Here is a 25565-nt window from a genome sequence, read left to right on the forward strand (position 1 = left end):
ATATTTAACACTTATCATGACAAAAATATCAAGGCCCATTAAGTGAATTCAGATATTGACTCAATAGATTTTAGAAAGCATAGCAGTAATGTGCTACTCTCCAGGGAAAATATCCATATTGAGGTCATCTGTTTTCAGCTTATTATGTACCCCATTTTGAATTCATTGTGTTATTGTGCCACCTCTAATCCCTCCCTTAATGTCTGAGAAGTTTCTCCAGGAGGGATGTGGGAAAGAAATATACTTTGTGACTGGGAGCAGAAGAATGAAAAATTTAAAGGTCTGACATCAGAGGCCAAAATGAAACAAAGCTTTGGCAACAACCTGAGATGCAGAGGGAAAAGAAATAACATCAAGGTGCTGGTTGGAGATGCTCTTTAGGGGAAGTCAGAAAGGATGGGGATACCCTCCCTCAATACAAGGACCACATGGAAGCCATGTTGGGAACCCATCAAGAACTTAGATCAACTTAAAGGAAGGAAGAAGAGACTAGCGTCTGTGACTAGAAATTTCAAAACTGCTACCCAAATTCTCTTTCTTTTTCTTCTCCCTCATCCACTTCCTTCTTCCTCTCCTTCTTCTCCTTCCTCTCCTTTCATTGTCCCCTTTCCCCCTTTTCTGTGTATTCATATCCCTGAATTTAAAAATGCAATCCATGATTCTACAGACAGAATCTTTTCATATAATGTTTACTACCCCTCTTTCTAACCACCACTCCATCTCTTCCTTCTTCCCGACTAAATATCTCTGAACCCTCAGGCTTCTTTAAGCTCTCCACTGCCTGTTGACCAGATACCTCTTCTTTGCGCCCTACAGGTCAGCTTCCGTTCCTGTTAGTAAGTGTTAGAGCTTCCGTTAAGCTAATACAGCTCAAACTTCAGAACTTCTATTTTATTTTCCAGGGCCCTGGGAGTGGCCCTAGCAATATGTTCATATAGGCATATGCTTTGATAAAATTTGCAGCGTGAGGTCGCAGGGCCAGAAGTTGTATCGCAATATGTCATCTGACACCAGAAATACGTTGATGTGAAAGAGAAACACAAGTTAGTCTGTGGAAAGTTACAAATGGAAAATAAATTCAGTTCTCATTGATACTTAGAATGTTCTCTTTTGTCAAAAAGTTCTTGATGCCCATAAGAAATACAATAATGCGCTATATATTTTTCCTTTTTAATGGAGGTCATAATGAATGAAATTAATCAAACTTTCCATTTGTTAGGCATATATCTATAGCAGAACTACAAATAGCCAATGTGTCTCTGTTTAACTTAATGTGATCTGTGTATCCCAGGTTATTAAATAGCATCTTAGCATATCTGATAATCTTATCCTGATAAAAGACTAGGTATTCCACTCAAAGCTATACATAAAATTGCCAGCAACACAGAGGAACTGACTGAAAAGGCAATTGTTCCAAAGACAAAATTCCTACACATGTTCACTGGGAAGTCATCCAACTATAGTATAAAAGCAATTTATTCACAATTTTGTGGCTCAAACTGATTTTCAAATGCATTTAAGTGGCTCTTGAGCAGCTTTAATTTCAACTTTGCACATTTTACAGAATCAGTGACAATATTAAAAATCAAATATTTTTGAAGAAGTATGCTAATAGGAAGCCAAACATATAAACTAAAGAAAACTGATAGAAGCTTCAAAATGTCTTTAAAGTTTGAGATAATTACTATATTTAAAATGTGTAACTAATTATTTCTTTTCTGATTATTCTATCAATAAATAAATATTGCCTTTCTCCCAGTTTTGTATTTATAATTTTATATTCTTTTTGTTAGAAAAAAGCCCCCAAATCATATAAGTTTCAGGTTTCACAAACCCTGGGTTTTCTCCTGACCTAGGGCTTCCCTAGTGGCTCAGTGGTAAAGAATCCACTTGCGATGCAAAGGATGCAGGTTCGATCCCTGGATCAGGCAGATCCCCTAGAGAAAAAAATGGCAATCCACTCCAGTATTCTTGCCTGGAAAATTCCATGAACAGAGGAGCCTGGTGGGCTACAGTCCATGGGAATGCAAGAGTCAGACATGACTTAGCGACTAAACCACCACCGTCACCACTGTAGCATCATTTCATAAAGTCCAAGAAGTTCTTGCCTCAGAATCACCCATCAAAATGCAGAGTCATGGACTCAACTCTCCATCTGCAGAATCAGCACCTCAGAAAAGTGACTCTGAGACTTACATTTTTAACAAAGTCTATGTATGATCCTTTTGCATATTCAAGATTGACAAATGCTGCTCTTTTAGAAATGTTTTCTTGGAAGTCTAATAACCTACTACTTGTCAACCCCATTTTTCTAGCTCTCATCTCCTCGTCCTTTTCCATTACATTTATGTCCTTTTCTTGAAAAATAGAGCTTGTCTGGGTTATCTCTGGAACTTCCTGATTTATCTCTTCTCTCTCATTTGGACTTATGTCCCCTAAATGTTGGCATATCCAACAAGGTTCTCACCTTAGCCCTCCACTTTTATTTACACTTTTTTTTTTCAATTAGTGGTTCAATTTTCTACCAGACCCAGTGATCACCTGGATGAATTTTCTAGGGTAGGCATAACAAATTACCATAAACAAGGTGGCTTGAATCAACTAAAATTTGTTATCTGGAAGCCAAAAGTCTGAAATCAACATATCATCTAGAGGCTTTGAAGAATATGGTAAATGCTTCTCTCCTGTATTCTTTTGACTCCCAGCCATCCTCTTCATGCAATCTTTCACACTTTGGCTTGTAGATGCAGCACTATAATTGCTGCCTCCGTCTTCACACGGCATTTTCCCCTGTGTATGTATCTAAATTTCACTCTTTTTACAAGAGGGACATCAGTCATGCTGGACTTAGGACCACTCTAATCCAGTAAGACCTCATCTGCACTTCATTATATCTGCAAAGATCCTATTTCCAAATGAGGTCATATCCAAAATTCCTGGCTTGGAGGGTAGGAGGAAAGCGGTGGAGCTACTGTTTGAGCCAGCATATCACCTCAGAGCCACTGGCTTTCTGTGCACTTTGAGAACTAGTCTTTGAAATTTCACAATGGCCCATTAAATTGAAGTTAACCAGTTCAATTCATCAAGCTATCTTCTTTCAGGTCACCTCATAAAATAACTCCTTAAGTAGTGACTGGCCTTTGTACTTCTTTCTCACTTAGACCCTGTCTGTCCCATCGTGGTCAGATCTATCAGGAATCAGGATAGTCACTCTGTCCTAATGACAAAGTGTATACATGGAACTGTGTCATGGGGCCAACCACTGTAAACCCTGTACTCACTTTGCATGTGTCATTTGTAATGGCATCGCAAAGTTAGGTAGAGTGCTATGGCCTTAAAATGATTTAGCCATGATCACTTCTCGTAGTTTAAAGACTAATATTGAGAATGGTTACCTGCACAATGCCTTCTTTTAAGACTTGCTTGTGGATGTCAGAGACGAGCAGTAAAGTTGTTCCTTTTGATGGTGCTGGAAGAGGAAGCAGAGTATTTTCTAGGCTACATGGGACATTAAAGACCAAGGATTTCCATTGTTTCCTGAATGCTCTCTAGGTCTACTGGCTCAAACTTGAATACCCACACCAACCCCATAGAGAAGAGTAGTTTAGAACCCAGGTCTAGAGCCAGATGACCTGGGTTCAAATCCTAGCTCTCCCACTCACTACTAGGCAACCTCAGACAGCCGCTTCACTCTATGTTTCAGTTTGGTCATCTGAAAAAGGAAGAGAAATACAAATTTCTAACATAGCATTATTGTTGTTTAGTTGCTGGGTCATATCCGACTTTTATGACCCCATGGCTTTAGCCTCCAAGGGTCCTCTGTCCATGGGATTCTCCAGGTAGGGATGCTGGAGTGGGTTGCATTTCCTTCTCTAGGGGATCTTCCACCCCAGGGATCGAACTCACATCTCCTGCATTGGCAGGTGGATTATTTACCACTGAGCTCCCTGGGAAGCCCAACATAGAGTTGTAATGAAGAGTAAATGAGATATTACATGTATAGAACTGAATATAGAGTATGGCCCCAAGAAGAGTTCAAAACTAGCATACTCCATGACCATTCTGCAGTTGGTAAGCTTTCTAGGTGACCTAACCTTAACTCTCTATAGCTTGTGCTACATTCTGATATCTCCCAGGACAAGTCCTATCTACCTCTTGCTTGGCAGCCTCAGATTAGAAGACAGCAGTTACACCTGGTGCTTCAAAAGATTTTTCTGACTCGAGCTAAATATCTTCATTTTTTTCTTCAATGAGTCCTCATAGGAAGCCTTCCTTACCTGGGTCAGATACCCTGGTATGCACTTCCATAGCACTATGGACCTCTCTTGTATAGCACTGACTACAGTTACAATTTTCCATTTTATTTGTGTGATGGTTAGTGTCATCTCTCCTGTTTGATGTGAGAGTGGGGACCATGCCTGTGTTGGCTCATGCTCATGGACAAGTGACATGCTGTGACATGGGACATGAGGTAGAACCCATCAGTATGGTTTTCTGGAGCCTTAGGAAGAGACACCCACAGGTAAATAACTTGTTGCCTCTCGAGATTCAGGCATGAATCTCTGCATGTTTACTCAAGCCTGACTCTCAGGCTCACCTTGTTATAGGATCCCCACTGAGCCCATGGAGCTCAGGCCTCCCCTGAAGTTCCTCTGCTCCCCATCAGCTTTCTCAGGGGGTCTCCCAGCCCCTGGTAAGGAGGAGAAACACCAGCTTGGCTTCTGCCTGTAACAAAATTGAGACACATTTACGTTTTTTTTAAGAGATGTTCCCCTTCAACCCCAGGGCCTAGGCTACTATTCCACCTGTGATCCTGGCCTTTTCTCCCTTATAAGCTAGAGTTTGTGTGTATTTTGAAGGAGAAGGTAATAACAAAGGCAGGGGTTGCAGCATTGGACTACAGGGAAAGTCTCACATGTAACTGCAGCTTCAAGGTAAAGGTCATAAATCAGGCTGCTCATATTTCCCCACAGTCCAGAGTCACGGGTACAAAATCCAGGCCTATCCCAAGAAAGACCTGAGGAAAATGTACTGGAGAAGTTTGTACACTCATGATTCAGTGGATTTTTAGCTCCAAGTCAATGGTTTCCGGGGGCTTCCCTGGTAAAGCTTAGCTGGTGAGGAGCCTGCCTGTAATGCAGGACACCCCGGTTCGATCCCTGGGTTGGGAAGATCCCTGGAGAGGGGAAGGGCTACCCACTCCAGTGTTCTGGACTGGAGAATTCCATGGACTATTCCATGGGGTCACAAAGAGTTGGACACGACTGAGTGACTTTCATTTCACTTCACGTTAATGGTTTCCAAACTTCTTACCATTATGAACCCTTCTCCTATTCACCATCACACCAAATTGCACATTTGTTAAAGATTTTGTGTTTAACAAAATAAAATATTTTTTATAAATTTAAAAAAAGACTAATATTTCAATAGTATAAAATAATTTAATCTACATTGTGAATTAAATTACCAAGGTATAGTTATTCATTTGAATTCACCATCTCAATAAACAGTTCAAAATGCATTAATAGAGCTATTTTAATAAAAAATATAAGCATATGAGTCCCTTGGATTTCAAGGAGATCAAATCAGTCAATCTTAAAGGAAATCAACCCTAAATATTCACTGGAAGGACTGATGCTGAAGCTGAAGCTCCAATACTTTGACCACTTTATGTGAAGAGCCCACTCACTGGAAAAGATCCTGATGCCGGGACATAATGAAGGCAGGAGAAAAAGGCAACAACAGAGGATGAGATGGTTGAATGGCATCATTGACTTAATAGACATGAATTTGAACAAACTCCAGAAGACAGTGAAGGACAGGGAAACCTGGTGTGCTGCAGTTCATGGGGTCACAAAGAGTTAGACACAATTTAGGAACTGAGCAATAGCAATGAGCATGTGACATCAATATTATGTTTATTATCTCTGCTTAAAACTGTAGGGATATTCTCAACTCCATGTTTTAGAGATAATAGTAGCCATTCATTTAGGGACAGTGGTCAGTTAATTTTTAAATGAAAATGGATGTTACCATATGAAGAAGGAATTCAGTTCAGTTCAGATCAGTTGCTCAGTCGTGTCCGTCTCTTTGCGACCCTATGAATCACAGCATGCCAGGCCTCCCTGTCCATCACCAACTCCTGGAGTTCACTCAGACTCACGTCCATCGAGCCAGTGATGCCATCCAGCCATCTCATCCTCTGTTGTCCCCTTCTCCTCCTGCCCCCAATCCCTCCTAGCATCAGGGTCTTTTCCAATGAGTCAACTCTTTGCATTAGGTGGCCAAAGTATTGGAGTTTCAGCCTCAGCATCAGTCCATCCAATGAACACCCAGGACTGGTCTCCTTTAGGATGGATTGGTTGGATCTCCTTGCAGTCCAAGGGACTCTCAAGAGTCTTCTCCAACACCACAGTTCAAAAGCATCAATTCTTCGGTGCTCAGCATTCTTCACAGTCCAACTCTCACATCCATACATGACTACTGGAAAAACCATAGCCTTGACTAGATGGACCTTTGTTGGCAAAGTAATGTCTCTGCTTTTCAATATGCTATCTAGGTTGGTCATAACTTTCCCTCCAAGGAGTAAGCGTCTTTTAATTTCATGGTTGCAATCACCATCTACAGTGATTTTGGAGCCCCAAAAAATAAAGTCAGCCACTGCTTCCACTGTTTCCCCATCTATTTGCCATGAAGTGATGGGACCAGATGCCATGATCTTAGTTTTCTGAATGTTGAGCTTTAAGCCAACTTTTTCACTCTCCTCTTTCACTTTCATCAAGAGGCTTTTTAGTTCCTCTTCACTTTCTGCCATAAGGGTGGTGTCATCTGCATATCTGAGGTTACTGTTATTTCTCCCGGCAAGAAGGAATTACCGTAATTCAAATAAGTATCATATTACTTCCAAGGACCACATAGGATTTTACAGACAATCTGGTGGTAATCATTATTACATGTTTAGAAAAATAAATATGAAGAGATTGATAACTTCAGATATTGTTTCTAATCCCTGAGTTATAATGCCTTTTAGCCAAAACACTATTCAGAATCAAAGTGAAGCTAAGTAATTATGGCCATTCACTAAACATTTTTGTCAATCGCCAAGTAGCCATAAATTTCCCGAGTCTATTATGGAAAAGAAACAAAATAAAAATCTCTATAAAATTATTTAAATATTGTTTTTAAAAATAAAGATGTTTAGCATATATCTTATGCTTTCCTATTTCCATCAAGCAGAATACTATAACCACATTGTTAATCATTATATCTGTTGGAATCAATTTTTATTCTGTATTCATGAATTGAATAATGTGATAAATTCTAGAAACAATATGATAACATTCTGAAATCATGAGTTTGTTTCTCTCTATACAAACAGAGAGAGAATCTAAGAGGAACACTGGAATTATCCAAGGTTAAATGGCTGAATCTTAGTTCAAAATGTGAAATACTATGGCCTTTAATCTTGTGGTTGAATAGGTGCCCCTTATAAATCATTACTATATCTAAGCAGCAATAGTCCAAGCAGTTACAGAGTTACAAGGCCACTCACTGGTCACGATATTAGAAATAGGATATTTGCACAGGTAATTAAAATGGATTGTGGACTCATCAAAGCTTGTTTTGAAATGGACTGTGGAAAGGGCACAGTGTTCTGTCACTCACTTAGAAATTATTGCCCTAGACACTGGCCAGTTGTCGTTGTTGTTTAAGGCAATCCAAGAGCCAGAAAGGGTCTCAGATGTAATGTTGAGACATAAAGAAGAATTATAGCATAAATTTACAATGAACAAATTGTCCTGGGCTCCCAAATTGTGCTATTTGTAACTTGAACACAGAAGCCGGGGGGTAGCCATATGGCAGAGGCCACCCTTCTCCAATACAAAAAATTATTAAATCTCCTGGAGTTGGCTAAAGGAAACCATAATTATTTGCAAATGGAAAAAAAAGCCACAAATTTCCTTCCCCTCTCCTTGCAGATCATTTTCATATCCCAAGTTACATATTTTTAGCTTCATCACACATCAGAATGTTAAATCAAACCCCGCATCCTAAGCATATTAAAATTCTTTCCTACTCCTGAACCTGTGGCACAAACAATACCACTATTTCAGAATCATCATTATTTTATTTTATAATTGCCTTGTGATTTTCCTATCAGTTGTTTTTCAGTGTTAATGTGCACTGTTGACAGCAAATATACTATCTATTTTAACTCTCTCCAAGAAACAGCTAAGGCTTTCCTATTTATGTCTATTAATATGTTCATAAAACATTATAAGTGATTCTCTACTATCTCTGATGAGATATTAACACCATCCAAAGAAGACATTTAAAAATGAAGGGGCCAAAAACAAACAAACAAAAAAAAACAGAGAAGGGGCCAAAGTGAATTTTTCTAGCGTGGGTCATTACCCAGTTTTCTCAATCCAGATCTTAATTTCATTTAACCTAAAATGCACTGCTTCTTTGTACTTGTACAATGGATACTAAGCAGTGGGGAAATCTAAGTATTGATGAAGAGCTATTTTATGTTTCTGGTAGAGAAATGTTCTTAGTTCAGTGAAACCTCACTATAACAGTCTACTAGCACATGGGCTTTTCAAGTACAAGGGAAATTACAAAGAATTCCAAAACTACCTCTTTATCAACCACCTATTCCCCCAGTGATAGAATTTTTATAAACTTCAAGTTGATTTCTTTGTATTTTGCAATGCCAAAAATTGTAATTGTACTAAGGAATTTGAAAATCAACATAAGACCAATAAAATACCTGTCACTAGGGTGAAATACCAAAGTGAAATAGTGATGAGAAATGTTTAAGGATTGAGCTTAAAGAAAAGATTGCCTTGCTTTCTAAAGAATGTGACAGAAATTTCTAAAGAATTTCAGCAACTCTTTTTGAGAACTATGTAAGGGGATATTTAAGGTGAACAGAAATTTGAATTTATCTTTCCTATTTATGATCCCTAAGCATATCCCCGGTTACACTTTGAGCTTATCGGAAAGAACACTATACTTGTGATTGCATCAAGCAGCACTAGGTCCCCCTTGCCAAACATTAAGAGGCATATCACGTTACAGTGGGTTTTCATTTGGCTATTTGTACATGGAGCTGTGAATGGTTGAAACTCTAGAATGGTTTGCATAGCTCCAGAAATTAGCAAAGCCAAACATATAGGTATCGAATGAGAAATACCTTCAAAATTTGAAGAAAATTCATTAGGAAATGAATGAAGAATATGGGATACAATTTTATGGATCACTCAGAAACTCTTCAAAGCCTGGACTCGGGTACTTTGTACAATGAATAAGTATTCAGGAAGAATACCAATAATTGTTAATTATGTGTTAAATGAATCAATTGTCTTTATGCAAATGATACACTGTATTTCACAGATACTTAGGGTCATATCCATATGTTTTCATATATTAAAAATTCTGATATTAGGATTTACCTTATTATTGATGGCATGAATAATTACTTGATATGTTTTCTAGGCTAGTCATAGCTAAAACAATAGGTTGTCTTACATCAATAGAGACCTAGTTTCATGATGACTTTCCTGTTTCATTTTTTAGATGCACTCAGACTGTTCTGAAGAAGCTGCGGCTTGAATTTAAATATCATAGACTCATTTTTTTTAAATTAAGGGATTTATATAGTGTTATTTATCAATTTTCATTTTGCCAAGAAAGGTGATTAAAAGTACACATAGCAATACTATCTCTTCTTTTTCCAAAAGGATAGTCTAAAAGTGAATATATAGAGAGATCTTAATCTTAGAATTAAGGTTAATCCTTTACTTTTAGTAAAATTAACTATGGAAAATACACATTGTCCTTATTTTCCCCCCCCCCTTTGTGGATTTGTATCAATCTATGATCCACAATTTTGGAATCACTTTTCCAGGATATTGTTGCACAAACATTCACACTCATTCACACCCCTGTTCCTAATAGACATTAGAAGCAAAAACATGGCAATTATATTATCTAGAGAATGTAGAGACATTTGCAGAATACTTTTTTCTTGATTTCAAGCATCAAAAAACCTTCTACCCCAGCTTCTTGTAAGAAGGCAGATGTGTTAGATTGGATCTGAATAGTATCCACTTAAACTAAACTTCAGTCACATCACTATTTTAAGGCCCAGAGCAATGGCCGAGCACTGGCCTTTGTGTGGTCACTTTTGTATCTGATCTTTCTGTTTAAATGTATTCTGAGCTGGCCAGGAATGAGTTTGGTAATATTATCCTGTGGATCTTTTCCATCTCTAATGTCTACAGTCTAAACTTAGCTTGCTTCTGGCTTTAAATCCTCACACTTTGGCTCCTTCTCTTCAACCTGGCCCCTCTCTTCCGCAAACAATGGAAGCCAAACCCCAGTTATGCACACTTCTGATCCACAAAGTATACTTCCATTTCTGATTCTCCTGCCCCTAATCCTACTTTCTTTTTCACTACTCTGAACTCCTCTCCCAGGTGAGCACATTTGGAAAGTGTTAAGATACAATTCTGTAGTTCATATTTGGCAAACCTTTCCCCTAGTCCAACTCTTTAAAAAAACAACAACAACAAACAGTTTAACCACAGGCCCAAATGCCAAGTAAATATTTGTTAAATCACAGGACAAAAACAGAATTAGCTGATTAACTCCATTAATTCTTACTCACATACTGCACTTAATAAATATCTTGGTTTCCAAGTTTGGCTCTAGAAGGCATTTTTCCCTGAGATTCTAGAATAGTTCCTTACACATGTATTTTCTTCATATGAGTAGATAGTAAGATAACAAGGACTGTCTACACTGACTGCAATCCTTAAAATCTAACTTCTCCATTAACATCTTGGTAGGGGCACAGGGCTAAATTTGTTTCTATATGTGGGACTACTTCAACTTTTAGAAAATCATCAGGCTGTATTCACCTATTATAATGCTCTCAGTTTAAAAATGGGAAACAGAAATGAAAAGAGGAAATGGCTTGTCACAAAATATACTGAGGAAAGGAGAAAGTGATAAGCCTGGAACTAAAACGTCTCTTGACTTCAATTTAGCTGGATGGAGGAAAGTAAATACATTACACAAATGACTTGAAATGGCCTAGACTCCATTGAAAAGCTAAAACTATAAAGCTTCTAGAAGAAAATAAAACAAGAAAATCTTTGCCACCATGAGATAGTCAAAGATTATTTAGCACTGAACATTTTTTCATTGCTAATTTGGACTTAATAAAAATTAAAGTTTTTACTCATCAAAAGATAGAATTAAAAATATGAAAAGGCAAGCTACATGTTGAAGAAGACATTTATTACATATAAAAGAAATTGATCTAGAATATATGAAGAACTTCTAAAAATAAATAACAAAAGACAGATTGTTAAACTGAGCAAAAGACATGAAAAGCCACTTCATGTGGCTAGTAAGTACATTAAAAGATATTAAAGTGGCTAATAAGTACATTAAAAGATACTAAAAATTTAAAAAGAGATATTAAAAATCATTAGTCATCAGGAAAATGAAAAGTAAAACCATAATTGAGTATCATTTCATACCCACTAGTTTGGCTAGAATAAATAAGACCAACAAAACAAAAGTATTAGTGAGGATATGAAATAACTAGAACGCTCAGTCACTATGCTGGTAAGACTGTAAGTTCATATAACACTTCACAGAATCATTAATAGCTTTATCATAAATACCAAAAGAAATGAAAACATATATTCACAAAAAGACTTGTACTGAAATACAATACTTCTTTGCAAAATTGTTAAAACTTGTCCAAATGTCCATCAATAGGAGAACAGATTAGCAAATTATGACATGTTCATTTAATAAAATACTTCTTAGTAATAAAAAAAATGAACTACTGACACATAGAGCAACTGGGGAAAACCTCAAAAATATTATGTGGAACAAAATAAGCCAGACTAAAAAAGAACATATTGTAAATCCATCTACACAAAATTCAAAACCAGGAAAAACAAATCTACAGTGACAAATCAGAACAGTGGCTGCTTAGGAGAGAGAATGATTGGCTGGGAAATTTCTAAGGTGAAGGAAGTAGTTTTAAGATCTGTGCATTTCCCTGATATAAATCTTACCTTTATTATAAAAAAATTCAGGAAAGTAAAATATACTCCAACTTAGGAAAATAACACTTTTCCCAAATAGGTAATACCTTTATTTCTACAGAAATTTTCACATAAACATGAAAGTATAAGCAATAGAAAAGGGACTCCATTTACCCATTTCTCAACTTGAATTGTTATGAACTTTATGCCAATTTCATGAAATAACTTTGTTAATGAGAAAGACATACTGGCACTTGTAACAAAATTATTACATAATATGAAGACTATAACTGGAAGACACAAGGCAAAAATGGTTTTATAAAATGTTGGTGTGTTTTACCCTCATGATAACTATCTTAGTCTAGCATGTATTTAAATTATTAATTTATTCCTTAATCACCTATAAGGGATATTTAAATTCTTAAAGACATAGCTCCTTTCTGGCCCAATCTTTTTCCATTCCAGCTAATTTATTTAGTAGTGTGAAAGAAGACCCACGTAGAAAAGTTGTATTCACATTTATAAGTGTAGAATTCAGTGGTTGTTAGTATGTTCGCAAGTTTACACTGTCATCACCACTAATTGCAGAAATTTTCTATTATTTCCCCCAAATCCCAGTACTCATTAGTCGTCACTCCCTACTCCCCCTCCCCCCAGCTTCTTACTATTACTAACCTACTTTCTGTATCTATGGATTTGCCTATTCTTGGCATTTCATACAAATGGAATCATTTAATACGTGGTCTTTTGTGTCTGGTTTCTTTCACTTAACATAATGCTTTCAAGCATAATCCATGTTATAGTATATATAGTACTTCATTCCATTTTATGAATGAATAATGTTCCATTATACAAATATACTACATTTTATTTATGTGAGCCTGACACAGAATAGTTGCTCAGTTTACATTACCTTTCTTCTTCATTTTTTAACCAAAAGAGAAATTTTAAAGCTTTTCTAAAATTGTAACTTAGAAAATACAGGATTTTACTTTGATCTTTTTAATTGAAGTATAATTAATTTACAATGTTAAATTAGTTTCAAGTGTACAACATAGTGATCCAATATTTTTATAGATTATATTCCATTTAAAGTCATTACAAATAAAGACTATATTTCCCTGTGCTGTACAACATATCCTTGTTGCTTATCCATCTTATACATAGTAGTTTGTATCTCTTAATCCCATACCCCAGTCTTACCTCTTCCTCCTTCCCTCTCTCCACTAGTAATCACTAGTTTGCTCTCTGTATCTGTGATTCTGAGTTTTGCTGTTATGTACACTCATTTGTTTTATTTTTTAGATTCCACTTAAAAGTTATAACACAAAATATTTATCTTTGTCATTTCTCTAAGGTTAATACTCTCTAGGTCCATCCATATTGTTGCAAATGACAGAATTTAGTTCTTTTTGTGGATTGTGGGCTTCCCTGGTGGCTCAGTGGTAAAGAATCTGCCTGCCAATGCAGGAGACTCAAGTTCCAGCCCTGGGTCAAGAAGAGCCCCATGAGAAGGAAATGGCAACCCACTCCAGTATTCTTGCCTGGGAAATCCAAGACAGAGGAGCCTGGTGGGCTACAGTCTATGGGATCACAAGAGAGTCAGACATGACTTAGTAACTGAATAATAACAATATATATTGTGTGTATATGTATACATACATTTTTTATCCCTTCATATGTTGATGGGCGCTTAGATTGTTTCCATATCTTGGCTATTTTAAATAATACTTCAGTGAGCAATGGAATACATGTGTCTTTTCAAATTAGTGTTTTCATGTTCTTTGGATATATACCCAGAGTGGGATTACTAGATCATATGGTAGTCCTTAGCGGAAAATTCTTAAAGAGATGGGAATACCAGACTGCCTGACCTGCCTCCTGAGAAATCTGCATGCAGGTCAAGAAGCAGCAGTTAGAACTGGACATGGAACAACAGACTGGTTCCAAATTGGGAAAGGAGTACATCAAGGCTGTATATTGTCACCCTGCTTATTTAACTTTTATGCAGATTACATCATAAAAAATGTTGGATTGGATGAAGCACAAACTGGAATCAAGATTCCTGGGAGAAATATCAATAACCTCAGATATGCAGATGACACCACCCTTATGGCAGAAAGCGAAGAAGAACTAAAGAGCCTCTTGATGAAAGTGAAAGCGGAGGGTGAAAAAGTTGGCTTAAAGCTCAACATTCAGAAAACTAAGATCACGGCATCTGGTTCCAACACTTCATGGCAAATAGATGGGGAAACAGTGACAGACTTTATTTTTGGGGGCTCCAAAACCACTGCAGATGGTGACTGCAGCCATAAAATTAAAAGACGCTTGCTCCTTGGAAGGAAAGTTATGACCAAACTAGACAGCATATTAAAAAGCAGAGACATTACTTTGCCAACAAAGGTCCCTCTAGTCAAGGCTGTGGTTTTTCCAGTGGTCATGTATGGATGTGAGAGTTGGACTATTAAGAGAGCTGAGTGCCAAAGAATTGATGCTTTTGAACTGTGGTATTAAAGAAGACTCTTGAGAGTCCCTTGGATCGCAAGGACATCCTACTGGTCAATCCTAAAGGAAATCAGTCCTGAATAGTCATTGGAATGACTGATGCTGAAGCTGAAACTCCAATACTTTGGCCACCTGATGCAAAGAACTGACTCATTTGAAAAGACTCTGATGCTGAGAAAGATTGAAGTCAGGAGGAAAAAGGGACGACAGAGGATGAGATGGCTGGATGGCATCACCAACTCAATGGACATTAGTTTGGGTAAACTCTGGGAGTTGGTGATGGACAGGGAAGCCTGGCATGCTGCAGTCCATGGGTTCACAAAGAGTCGGACACAACTGAGTGACTGAACTAAACTGAACTGAAATGAACTGATGGTAGTCCTATTTTTAGTTTTTCAAAGAACCTCCTTGCAGTCTTCCATAGTGGCTATAATTTGTACCAACAGTGTATGAGGATTCCATTTTCTTACATCTTTGCCAACATTTGTTATTTGTGATCTTTTTGACGATAACCATTCTGACAGGTGTCAGGTGATATCTCATTATGATTTTGATTTGCATTTCTTTGATGATTACTGATGTTGAACATATTTTATTGTACCTATTCACCATCTGTATGTCTTCTCTGGAGAAATGTTTATTCATATCTGCCTATTTTTGGTCACATTATTTGCAAATATTTTCTCCCATTCACTAGGTTGCTTTTCATTTTTGCTTTTATTTATTTTGCCTTAAGAAACAGATCCCAAAAAAAAGTACTGCAATGATCTGTTTCATAGAGTATTTTGCCTGTGTTCTCCTCTAGAAGTTTTATGGTTTCAGGTTTTACATTTAGGTCTTTAATATATGATGTGAGGAAATATTCTAATTTCATTCTTTACATGTAGCTATCCAGTTTCCCAGTATAACGGATTGATGGGACTGTCTTTTCTCCATTGTATATTCTTGACTCCTCTGTGAATTAATTGACCATAAGGATACGGGTTTACTTCTGGGCTTCCTAATCAGTCCCTCTGGGCTATGTGTCTTTTTTGTGCCAGTACTGTGCTGTTTTGATTACTGTAGCTTTGTGGTATAGTCTGAATTCAGGGAACATGATACCTCCAGCTTTGTTCTTTTTTCTCAGGATCATTTTGGCAATTTGGCATCTTTTGTGGTTCCATGTTAAGTTTACTATTATGAGTTCTAGTTTTGTGGAAAATGTCATGGGTATTTTGATAGGGATTGCATTGAATTTCTGAATTGCTTTGAGTAGTATGGACATTTTAACAAAATTCTCCCAGTCCAAGAACACAGAATATTGTTTCATTTCTTTGTATCATTTTAAAATTTCTTCATTAATCTTTTATAGATTTCAGCCAGTTTTTCACCTCCTTAATTTTATTCCTAGGTATTTTCTTCTTTTTGATACAATTTTAAACATGATTGTCTTCTTGTTTCTCTTTCCAATAGTTTGCTATTAAGGAATAGAAATGCAACAGATTTCTGTATATTAATATTATATCCTGCATCTTAACTGAATTTATCTATTCCAGTAGTTTTTTGGTGCAGGCTTTAGGATTTTCTATATAGAATATCACATCATCTGCAAATAGTAACAGTTTTACTTCTTGCCTTACAATCTTCCCTTCCAAAAGAATGCCTTTTGCTCCTTTTCTTCTTGATTGCTGATTAGGACTTCTAATATGATGTTAAATAGAAATGGTGAAAGTCAGCCGCCTTGCCTTTTCCTTAATTTTAGAGGAAAGACATTCAGGTTTTCACCATTGAATATGATGTTAGCTGTATCATAAATGGCCTTTGTTTCATTGAGGTATGTTCCCTCTAATATCAATTATCATGATAGCTTTCATCCTGAATGAATAAAAACTATGTATTTTCTATCAAGATTATATAATTTTTACTCTTGCTTTTGTTAATGTGGCATATATATTGATTGATTTCTGGATATTGAAAAATCCTTGCATACTTGGAATAAATCCCACTTGATCATGATGTATGATTCTTTTTATACATTGTTGAATTTGGCTTGCTAATATTTTGTTAAGGATTTTTGCATTTATATTCATCAGAGACATTTGCCTATAAGCTTCTTTCCTGTAATGTCTTTGTCTGATAAATGATTTCTGTTTCATTATTTATTTTTTAAGGTTTTTCCTCTTGCTCTTTCAATTGAGACAAATCCTTCTGTCTTCATTTTGCTTAACTTTCACTATCTCTATGGTAAGCAGTTACCTCTTGTGGTCTTAAAGGGATGTCCTTATGTGGGAGTGTCTCTATACAGTCTACAGATGTCCAGTGGCTTTGGTGGGAGACCTGGATATGATATAAACACAAGTCAGGTCTTTCTCAGGGTGTACTGGCAACTATCACCTTGGTAGGAGATGGTGCTAAAAATGGAGAGTCTGGGGCTGCAGCCAGGTGTGAGCTGGGGCTTCCCTTTAAATGTGTGCTCTCCCTCTCCCAGACCAGCATCCTTGCCCCAGAGGAGAGCAGTGCTGGAATAAAAGGGGCTGGTGTGAGCACTAGGCATGTGTTGGGGCCTAGGCTGTGGTTTTCCAGCTGTGGACAGAGATCTGCTTCTGATGTACTGCCTGTGTAAGTGCCAGTGATGGCAGTCCCCACCCTGCTTGGATGACATTTCAGGTCTGAGATGCCTCTGTGTCTCACAGACAAGCTCTCAAGTAGGGCTGAATTTGCTTGGTTCAGCTTGGGGCAGGCACTGGAGCAGACACAAAAAAGCCAACCAGCCACTCCTATGGTTTTCAATCCACCTTCTCGCCCTGCTTCAGGTGCAAGCAAGCATGCATGTGTGCCTCACAAGCAGAGGCCAGGCTTTCCACAGCCCTCCTGTTAGTCCCACACGCCCTCCAATCAGTCAAAAGGGCCTATATTCCCTATGTAGGACTCCAGGGCTGGGGCACCCCATATGTGACTTGAACTGCTCAGTCCCCAAGGAGGATCTCTGCCCACGTAATGTCCCTTTTTGCCTGAGTCCCCTCCTAGGGGCATAGGTCCTGAACTGATTGTTTCTCTTCCCTTCCTACCTGATTCCATGTGAATCCTTCCTACAGCCTTGGTTGTAGGAAGGATTTCTGCCAGTCTTCTGTTAGTTTTCAGTGAGAATTATTCCAGATGTAGATAAGTTTTTAATGAGGCTATAACTCTCATCTATAAAGCAGGTACTCTAATGTCAATTTTCAGGAGATTTTATATAACAAGCTAAACTCTTTCTAAGAGACGTTTCCTCAGAATAAATTCTATCAAATGATGCTTTGGGGTCTGAAAAAGTAGATACTTCATGCTCTCTGGCATGAAGCACCCATTACAGATAGTTCAGCATTTCTACATTACAAATTCCAGATCCCTGGACTCTACCAGCTGCCAAGAAATGCATCACAATAGAGGGGAAAAATTGATTGTTTTTTTTCCATTGTCTTATTATTTCTCTGTTACCCTAGGAAGTACCCTAGAAAAAAAGTGAGGGCTATTTTTCATGTTATTTACATATCAAAGCATTAAAAAAAAGAAGAAGAAATTACTTCTTTGAAAGTCTCCAGTACATTGGTGTTGCAATCATCTGTCTTAATCCACAACTTGGGTCACAGTCTTCTTACAGTAATGGACATATCCAGGGTTGGACCGGCAGGGGGCTTATTTCAGTCGTTCAAGTCAGATGGGTTTTTGACATTTTTGGGGAACAAATTGATTAGAAATTTAAAGTTCTTTTGAATCTAAAGACTAGCATCTTTCCTCTAAAGGGTAATGAATAAAAGTTGCTTTTAAAATTGTTCTTAATACCTCTGTTTCATTCAACATAACTGAATGTGGTACTCATGTTGAAATGTCACACTGAAAAGACTGACACTCAGGACTGTCTTTGATTCAGAATAGTATCTGATTTGGTATCTTCTTAAACTGTAGTGACTATAAAGTATCTTGTAGTCTATATAGATCTACTTGTATAATGTGCAGTTTCTATGGGTTATAGCAAATGGTATATGTCCTTAGTTACTCTTCTCAATCAATTTCTCTTTTAGAGAAAATGAAAATATTAAAGAGGTAACTGGAATGATGGAGAAAGTTTTGTTAGTCTTTTTTTAAAATAGTGTAAATTAGCATGTTTGTATAGGATCAGTACCTAGGAGAAATTATAAACTATCTAAAGGAAAACTGACTATATAGAGATAAGAATGTGGACTATTCAACTACAGCAATGATAATATAGTTTCTAGGCAGTTAGTACTGGCTTTAGCAGAAGACACTAGGAGATTGTCTTGCTAAATGGACTGCTAAGAAGTACCCAAGCTAATATGTTAACTCTTAAAGACTTAGTTCGCAAAGGAAGTCAAACAACCTCACCTATTTTTTATTTATTAATATTGATTATAAAAAAAAGGTTATAAGAGATTCAACAATAACAATTTATGGTAAATATTTCAAAATCATCTATTCTAGATTATTTTATTTTCTTCTTTCAGATTTTATAAACAGTGTAAAGCATGATTCTTAAATCTTGCCTGGAAGTTAAGGATAGGATCAAATTACCTTTAGATACCCTTTCAACCTTATGATTCTATGATTCATTGCAACTTAATGTAGATCCCCAAAAGACGTGTGTATTGACTTTGACACCCCAAAATGCATTGAACTTGATATCCCAAAATACACAAAGGAAAACAAGGGAGATAAATTTTCTTATGACACAATAGGGAAATTTGTCAAAATATGTCAGTTCTCTGGAAATCTAGAACCACAGAAGCAAACTAATCATTTTATTATTCCTTGACTAGAAATGGCAAATTATGCTTTCTGATAAGAGTAATCAGTAGAAGCCTTCAGTCTTATGGACTCCGTGGGAGAGGGAGAGGGTGGGAAGATTTGGGAGAGTGACATTGAAACATGTAGAATATCATGTAAGAAACGAGTTGCCAGTCCAGGTTCGATGCGCAATACTGGATGCTTGGGGCTGGTGCACTGGGACAACCCAGAGGGATGGTGTGGGGAGGGAGGAGGGAGGAGGGTTCAGGATGGGGAACACATGTATGCCTGTGGCGGATTCATTTTGATATTTGGCAAAACTAATACAATTATGTAAAGTTTAAAAATAAAATAAAATTAAAAAAAAAAAAAAACAGGGGAAATGGAATATGCATTTATCCCTTAAGGATATTCTCAAATATTTCTAGTCCTTAACACTAATTTAATTTGCAATCTAATTTAAGTATTTTTCTACTTCAAGTCTTAAAGAAGAAATGCCACTCATCTAAAATATATCATTTAGCACTTTTAACTTCAAAATAGTTCATGCAAAATCATAACCCAACATATGTTTTGTTTCTTGGGGTTTTTTTCCCTTCAGTTTTGGCTGAGTTTTTCTCACACTGTGTAGAGCTGGAAATTATACAGATCTTTAATTGAAATAAATGTGACCAAAATTCAAGTCTGAAGTTATTTAGTTGTATAATCACCATTCTCTAATTCTTCTTTTCAATTTTTACCCATTAACTGATCACAGCTGTTAGTATTGGCTTACTAGAAACTTCTTCTGGACTTGTAATACCCTAGAACTCAAAGGAGAAGTTCAATGAGTACTGCCAACCCCGAGTTCTCGTGTAGATTTCATCCCTCATCTCAAGAGATTTTCTGGCAGTTTTATTCAAAGACCAGACTGTGCTAAATGCCACATGCTGTATCTATGCTTAATATATCTTCAATTAAAGGTGAAAATAACCTTGTGTCAGCAGAGAGGGAAAGGGTATCGATATGCTTAAGTGTGTGTGTGTATGTTTGATAAAAATCTTGGCTATAAACTCAAGAATGCAAGAAGTGGAGCTTCCCTGGTGGCTCAGTGATGAAGAATCCGCCTTCCAATGCAGGACCCATGGGTTTCATACCTAATGTAGGAGGATCCAACATGCTGCGGAGCAACTAAGTCCATGCACCACAACTATTGAGCCTGTGCTCCAGAGCCCGAGAAATGCAACTCCTGAGCCCACGAGCCACAAATGCTGAAGCCCATGCACCTACAGCCTATGCTCCATAGCAAGAGAAACCATTGCAATGAGAAGCCCACACACAGCAACTAGAGAGTAGCCGTACGTGCCACAACTAGAGAAAAGCCCACCTGAGCGACAGTGAAAGCCCAGCATAACCAAAAATCAGCCTGAGCTGGTGAAATCTGCTAGGGTTGTCTGCAGAGCAAGTCACTGTGAACCGTGATCCCTCCCACTGTACAAGTGCTTTTGGTAGCCCCTGCTTTTCTTCCTTGTTCCTAACTCTCTATATCTCAACTTTGCTGGTCTGGGTGGGGTGAACCAAAATGAGACCTTTGTGCAGTACTTCTTTCTTACTTTCCTGGTGAGGGAAAGTCATTCTAGCTGGGAAATTCCTTCCTTCTGCTGAGCAATTCTGATTTTGAGGATGGGGTGATGAAGTTGATGAAGTTGCAAAATGGAGTTGTCTTTTTTTTTTCTTATGCGGTTATTCTCAGGGTTTTTTATTTCTCTGTGTTGCTAAAATTTCTCTCCAGTTCTCCCAGAGCTGTTTTTATTTGTGGATAGCTAATTGTTGATTTTCATCAGGGGACAGAGACTAGGTCTCCTATATCACCATTTTGATGATACTACTCTTCTCAAAAATCTTTTTTAAACTACCTATCACCATTGTCTTTTAAAAAGTAGAAGAGACAGACCTATTACCAATGGAGGAGTGAGGGTGGAAAGACAGTTCCTTAAATTGACATAGTTCTCTGTATTGAAGCTCTCACTGCACTAGTCTAACAAAAAGTTCATTACAATCTGCCCTTTGCCCAAATCCAACACTTAAAAACCCAACCTTCAATAATCCACTCATTATTCTAAGATTGTTCTTGACTTGGCAGGCAAAGATTCCAGGCTCACTGAGCTCTTTTCTTCTTCCTATATCACTAAACCTCTCCCTGGTCCCCCAGTTTACATAGGAAATCACCCAGTTTCTCTTTAATAAATCAATCCCTGCTTTCATGTTTATAAACTGGCCTCTAAGCCCTTGAAGAGGAAAAATGCCTCTTTTTTTTTTTTAATGTCTGGCAGAGATCCAGTTCAAATGTGGTGTTCTGTTTGCTTCAGTGGATTAATGGACAATGAAAAGATGACAGAACAGGTAGAATCCTAGAGTTTTGATGACTACATGCTAATTGCAACCCTATACACCACTTGCCACATTAGTGCTTGGACAATCTGAAAAATGTACACATTTTGAACTTTTGACTCTGCATGTTTGCATACAACCTTCCTTTGCTGGTGGCTCAGAGGTTAAAGCACCTGCCTCCAATGTGGGAGACCCAGGTTCGATCCCTGGGTTGGGAAGATCCCCGGAGAAGGAAATGGCAACCCACTCCAGTATTCTTGCCTGGAAAATCCCCTGGACAGAGGAGCCTGGTAGGCTACAGTCCATTGGGTCACGACTGAACAACGTCACTTCGCTTCCTTTGCTACTGCTCCCCCAGTGGCTTTAGGCTCTTCTTCCTTTATTTTACCTTTACATTGCCTCTCCTGCGCTCATGTCTGCTCTTTTCCCAACCTCGAATATTTCAGTTATAATCATCAGAGAACTCACTGTTTTAAGAAGTCTCCCTCAGTTTATTCTCTAAATAAATAATCATACCCAAAGGTTTGGGGCCGTGGGTTCTGCTTGGACTCCACATATTGAAATTGTGTAGAGATACACTGGAGACTAATTATGCTTAGTTTCTGTTGACTGAAAAATACGTCACAACCTGAAAGTAAAGAGTGTTTAATTCAGTGGGAATGTTTAGGACTTCAAACCCGGGAGGCAGTATCTCAGGTAGCCCTAAGAAACTACTCCAAGGGAAGGAGTCAAGTGTATGGACATTTGTAACAAAGGGGGACAGTTTCAACAGAAGAGATTACTGCTAATTAGTTGGGGTGGCTCAGACGGTAAAGAATCTGCCTGCAAGGCGGGAGACCCAGGTTCTATTCCTCAGTCAGGAAGATCCCCTGAAGGAGGGCATGGCAACCCACTCTTCTTGCCTGGAGGATCCCATGGATAGAGGATCCTGGCGGGCTATAGTCCATGGGGTCACAAAGAGTCAAACAGGACCGAAGGACTAACACTAACTAAGGAAAACCAGATAGCTCAAGTTAAGGAATTTAGTGCTCTTCTTTGCATATGTATGGGAATATGAAAGAGTCTGGATTATTGAAATCATTCCTTTCATCTGCATCTCAGCTATCTGTGGCCAGCATCCTGGTTTTTTGTTTGTTTGTTTGTTTTTATTTCTCACATCCTCTCCCCACCCCCAGCAATCACTGGGGCGGGGAGAGAGGGGGATGGTGCCAGTATCTTCTGGATCCCAGGTATTATTTTCCCTTTGGGGAGCCCTCATTTACACTTGGAGACCCCAAATCACTGATGGCTGTTACATCCTTATTTATTGAGAAGGCAGAAGATATTCCATTTCACATTTAAGAAATCAATTAGTGAAAAGTTTGGGTCCTCAATCAAGTTGGCCTCAGGAATGGAATTGACAAGTCAAACATTAAGCAAACTGAGCAGTAAAAATGCTGAAGTTCAATACCGGACTACTCATTGGAGTAAAGAAGTGAGAGAAAACTCTAAAGAAGAAGCTCTGCATGTCATTGACTCCTCAGGAGAGTAAATGTAGAAGGAGAGGAAGGCACCATAGTATAAGACTGGAAAGGGAAACCTGGGCGTAGCATGTGGCTAAGAGTAGAACTTAAGGCTTTGAATAGCCACAGAATGGCCCACATCCCTTCAAAAGTGCCTGACTTCCCCCATTCAGACTCATCCTTTGTGATTACTGTGGCCATCACCATTTGTATTTTGAAATGCAGCCATCCTAGCCAGAGGTAACACATTATTATGAAAATGATCCTTTAACTTAGCTTGCTCCGTATTTTTTTTTTTAATCTGTGACATAAGTTTTAAAATGGTAGCATGAAATTACAGGACATGATGAAGGAACTTGAACAAAAAGTAAGAACTCTGAAATTTTAAATAAGAAAGTATACTTCTACCACTTCATATTTCAACCTGATAAATCAAGATATGGGGGGTGGGTGTAAGAGTGTATGAGTTTCAATAGCAGTTACATCTATGAATGAAGGTAGCACAACTGAAAGATTGTTAAAAAGAGATATTTTTCACAGTGAGTAAAATTCTCATAGCAAGCCTTAAATAGTTTGGGAAGATGGATAATTCCCCATCAACAGAAATCCTACTTTAGAACATAACTTTAGCTTCAATTCTTGTATTAAAATTTAAATTATGAATCCCTAAAAACTATGATGCTTTTGAACTGTGGTGTTGGAGAAGACTCTTGAGAGTCCCTTGGACAGCAAGGAGATCCAACCAGTCCATCCTGAAGGAGATCAGCCCTGGGATTTCTTTGGAAGGAATGATGCTAAAGCTGAAACTCCAGTACTTTGGCCACCTGATGCGAAGAGTTGACTCATTGGAAAAGACTCTGATGCTGGGAGGGATTGGGGGCAGGAGGAGAAGGGGATGACAGAGGATGAGATGGCTGGATGGCATCACTGACTCAATGGACGTGAGTCTGAGTGAACTCCAGGAGTTGGTGATGGACAGGGAGGCCTGGCGTGCTGTGATTCATGGGGTCGCAAAGAGTCGGACACAACTGAGCGACTGAACTGAACTGACCTGAAAAACTATGATAAGGATAATTCCAACTTGGAGTTAGAATAACAAAACGGAGAAATTGTGATGTTTCAATGGGAAACATTTAGAGTAAGAACTATTACAAAGTCTGTACCAATTTTGTTTTTATAATGAGCCCCATCTCATTAATCTTTTCAAGTTACTTCCATTCATGAGCACATGGCCATAAAGTTCACATAGCTCTCTCATTCAATCTTTTTGTTTTATGCCCCAGCAGTTCAAAGATTATAACAAAAGGAAACCAAAAGTGAGCCAGCCGGTTTATCAGCTGCTAAATGCATATGCTCTTCATCAACAGCTTGATATCCATCAGTTCAGTTCAGTTCAGTCATTCAGTTCTGTCTGACTCTTTGAGGCCCCCTGGACTGCAGCATCTCAGGCTTCCTTGTATATCCATGATACACCCTTATTAAATGAAACTCAAGATAGACCTATAAAGCCATAAAACTATATATTCATAAATCTGCCACTTTGATAGCAAAATAAAAATAAACAAAAGGCACATGTCCCAAAGACAAGTGGCCTAAGTCTTGCATTATTTCACTATTTTTAGTACATCACAGCAGTTTCCTTGTATCAAGTACTGTACCTGTTGAGCTCAATTCCCAGACTTCTCAGAAAATGCAGACTGGTTGGCTTGAACTCTAGTAAAATGTGAATTTGAAATTAGAACAGTGGATGCATGCATACTTAGTCACTCAGTTGTATCCTACTCTTTGCAACCCTGTGGATTATAGCCCACCAGGTTCCTCTGTCCATGGGATTTTCCAAGCAAGAATACTGGAGTGGGTAGCCATTCCCTTCTCTAAGGGATCTTCCTGACCCAGGGATCAAACCAGGTCTCCTGCATTGCTGGCAGATTCTTTAGCCTCTGAGCCACCAGAGAAGGCCAGCCTCTGTTCTACATGATGTAAATACAGTATTAAACAAGACGAAAATGATCCTGCCCATCATAGAACTATTTATCTAGTACAGTTAGGAGAAGGGGCAGAAAAGACATCCAAGCAGAAACAAATAAACATAGTAATGCAAGACACTTGAAAATTCTACAGAGAAAATAACAGCATAATATGATAGGGGTTCCAGGGTGAAGGTAGGGGCTAATTTAGGTAGGATGACCTTAAAGGCCTCTTTGAGAAAAAGTGAAAGTCGCTCAGTCATGTCCGACTCTTTGCGACTATATGGTCCATGGAATTCTCCAGGCCAGAATACTGGAGTGGGTAGCCTTTCCCTTCTCCAGGGGATCTTCCTAACCCAGGGATCAAGCACAGGTCTCCTGCATCG

The 25565-nt window shown here is 38.1% G+C and overlaps 1 long non-coding RNA gene across 10 annotated transcripts in view; it reads left to right on the plus strand.

The window, feature by feature from the left end:
• LOC147359338 (uncharacterized) overlaps positions 1 to 25565 on the plus strand; it is a 307413-nt gene that overhangs the window by 242484 nt on the left and 39364 nt on the right. The window contains exon 5 of one of the 10 annotated variants that reach the window (XR_015140725.1): positions 14086 to 16466. The exons of the other annotated variants lie outside the window; for them this stretch is intronic. This is a non-coding gene — a long non-coding RNA (uncharacterized LOC147359338). Of the gene's footprint in view, positions 1 to 14085; positions 16467 to 25565 lie in introns of those variants that run through there. 10 annotated transcript variants of the gene reach the window in all.

Source organism: Bos grunniens, chromosome 14 (assembly GCF_055505025.1).
Source record: "Bos grunniens cultivar Pamir isolate PY7600 chromosome 14, Bosgru_T2T1.0, whole genome shotgun sequence".
NCBI lineage: Eukaryota > Metazoa > Chordata > Mammalia > Artiodactyla > Bovidae > Bos > Bos grunniens.